Below are 3,618 nucleotides of genomic sequence, written 5' to 3'. Positions count from 1 at the left end.
ATATACATACATATACATACATATATATATATATTATATATCATTATTATACAATATTATACACATCCATTTTATACTTCTCTCGTGTATATCATTTCACAGTTTTATTTACCTAAAAAACGTGTTTATTTATAAATATTGAGAGATTAAGCAATAAATAAATTGAGCAATTATTTAAAATAACTCGTTATCTTACCAGAGTTTAAATTTTCAAATATAATATTCCGTATTTGTCGTTTAATGTTCATCGTGAAAGTATTGTGTTTAGCTCTCTTCTCCAAAAAATTTAGCTACACAAGATTTTTACTCTTTTTTAAGATCCAATTTGTCATCAAAGTTTGTTATCGATTTATCATCGAAATAGTAATTAAAACGCCATCAAAACATCAATCGTCTAAAATTAACGATATAATAATTTTAAATCATATAGATTGTAATAATGTTTGTCTATCAAGATGATATTGACTAATCTATTTGACAAATTCGTCACGTCCAAATAGATAGTTGAAAAGCATACAAGATCAGATCAAGGACTTAATTCTTAACGATATTCCATTGTCATTGAACAAGTTTTATACATAAAAAAAAGTAAAAGTACTACATAAAGAGATTGTAAAGATATAATTACATTTGTTAAAAATTATTAACAGAATAAGGTCTTTAGATAGGTAAATGTTTACAGAATAAAAAAGACATTTTCATGACGAAATCAAATAGAGAATGTAATTTTGTTCAGATTAATATTCGTTTAGCATTACTAACAGTAATAATTGAAAAGAACTCTTAAACTTTAAAAACTTTTTTTACAACTTTTTTTATTTGTTTAGCATATAAAAAAATTCTCAGCTAACGCATATATCATCGTAAATAAAAGAATAACAGTTTTAAAAGTTAGTTAATAATTTCTTGTAAATATTTGTTTTACTTTAAATATTGTAAATTTTCTGTACGTATTTATATAATACAAATTGTTGTAAAATGAAACTGTAATATTCATATTTCTTATAATTCCATAGTGTTCTAAAACGAAGTGGCTTATCTATCTTCAATGTTTGAAATATGCGATTAAGAAATAATAAACAAGTCTCGGTTGTTTGAAAAGTAATATTTGTATATCTGTCTGATAAAGTTAAGCAACAAAAAATTTTGAATATTGCACAATTTGTAAGCGATTTTGTATCTCATCGGAATTTTTTGAAAATATAAATTGACAACAAATAATTAAGAATATAAGGAATTAAGTCTTATTAATATTTATATTATATAAATAATTATCGATTAATAATGACATTAATTAAGAGACAATAATGCTACTTTTCAAGAATAATCAATTCTGCCACTCAGTTGTTGTTTCGCTAAACTAATAATACATAATAATAATAAAAAAATATAATAATAATAAAAAAATATATCAAATGTTAAATTATGAAAAAACATTACACAATATACACAATACATAAAAATTGTAACAAATCGAGATTTTTGAAGGAACAAGATACTTCCTAAAGGGAAGCTCAGTACGATAGTTTAATATTAATAAAGTTATTCGTCTCACCACAATGATACGTTCGCATTCACGTTCTCAGTTTAAATGCGACACGGCCGACACGTGTTTATGACAATAAACCGGCTCGACACGCAGAAAACATGACACTAGACGCTTGATCCGTTTCATGTATATCCTATTGGTTGATAGCGATTGACGTAAACAAAGAACTACATATTTCTCGAAACTCATGTTTAAAAATTGTTACCATTTGTTCAGCAAAATGTTATTTTGTAATTGTTGGAATTAATCTTTTTTGCGCTGATTGGATTGATTATTTAAATATAAAGAACTTTCTTTTTAGATATAAAGAACTTCTATCTCAATAAAGAAAACTTGTAGTTAAAAAAATGAACATTCTGTTGAATGCTGATCAATGTCTAATTGTCCTTCTCGACATAAAAAATTATCCAAATATTTGCTTCCTCGTGGCTGTTCATCTTTCATTTTCATCGACATATGAAAATTCTCATTATTCTATAATCTAATTCAATGGATTCCTCAAATCCAGATATTCAACTTATATATCCACGTTGTCTTTATCATTATCAAAATATAACAGATTTATGAATTTTTTGTTGACTAGATTCTCAATATTCCTCCAAACATTACTTTTTTTCTGAAAGAAGATAATATTGAATTAAGGAAAAAGTCTTTTTATAAATTGGAGCATAATTGAAATATATTTTTTTAATTGTTTACAAATCTTTTATTAAATCAAATATATGCCATTTTGATCGATGACCTTTTGCCATTTTTCGTGAAGAGCCATTATTCCATCGGAGTAGAACTTCTGTAATAATTTCTCGGTAAAAAAACTGAGATAAATGATTTTTGCAGGTCTTTGAAGTTAAGTTTACTCCAGGCTGCAAAGACCGAAACAAATGGTATTAATCGGACGGTGCAAGATCAAAACTATATGGTGTATTGGAATTTCTCAGCCAAGCTCTCAATTTTAGTTAAATCATCAAAGATGATGTGTACGATCTCGCGCTGTCATGATAGAAAACAACGCTTTTTCCATTGATCAATTCTGGCAGCGTTTTCTAAATGGATTTCTCCAATCGCATTAGTTGTTGACAATAGAAATCAGAATCAATCGTTTTGGCGGCAGTTCATAAACGACTCCTTTCCAGTCCCACTAGACACACAATATCAATTTGCAGGGCTTAGCGATTGTTTGTGATGTTTCATTTCGTTTGGACCGATCCTTTTCGAATATTATTATTATATATGTTATTCATATTTCATCGACCGTTATCAATCTTTTCAAAAAAGGCTCAATTTTGTTTAATTTTAGTGATTCGCAAATGGAAATTCAATCCAATAAATTTTTTACTATTACATCATGTAGCAACACAAACATAGTGCTTCTTTGTGTATTTATGAGCATTATGCAAATGTTTCAAAATGGTTTTATGATCAATGTTTAGCTCCTTAGCTGTCATAGCTGTTTTCATGACGATTTTCTCCAACTTTTTGGAAGATTTTCGACATTTGACAATAGGCCGACCAGAACGATGTGCATCTTTGACATCGAAATTTTCATCTCAAAATCAGTAAAATCAATTCGCTATTTGTCTAGTTAGAATAGCCTTATAAACATGACACATTTTTTCTGTAGTTTGCGCAGCGTTCTTCTCTTTTTTTATAATAAAAAAATAAAATGTCGAAAATGTTCCTGATTTTTCACTTATTTTAAAATTTGATTAAATGCGTTCAAATCTATAATTAATTTATTTCAAAATGTTATATGAAATAGCACCTGTTAGCCAATATAGCAAAATATTACCAACAGTTATTCGCCAAAAAGTTTAAGTTAATCGAAATTTGGTCGACCATCAAATCTGCAAATATATCAATATGATAACGTTTTTAAAGATTTCTGCTTTAAACAATAAAAATAAAAGGAGCATGTATAGCTACACACACAGGATGTTCTGTTTCTTAGCGAATGTTATATATTTCTGAAATTATATTAAAAATACAAAATTTCCAGATTTTGTGGGTGTGTGTGTGTGTGTGTGTGTGTTGAGAGAGAGAGAGAGAGAGAGAGAGAGAGAGAGAGAGAG

Source organism: Atta colombica, unplaced genomic scaffold (assembly GCF_001594045.1).
Source record: "Atta colombica isolate Treedump-2 unplaced genomic scaffold, Acol1.0 scaffold88, whole genome shotgun sequence".
Taxonomy (NCBI): Eukaryota; Metazoa; Arthropoda; class Insecta; order Hymenoptera; family Formicidae; genus Atta; species Atta colombica.
Note: the sequence above shows the minus strand (reverse complement) of the source record.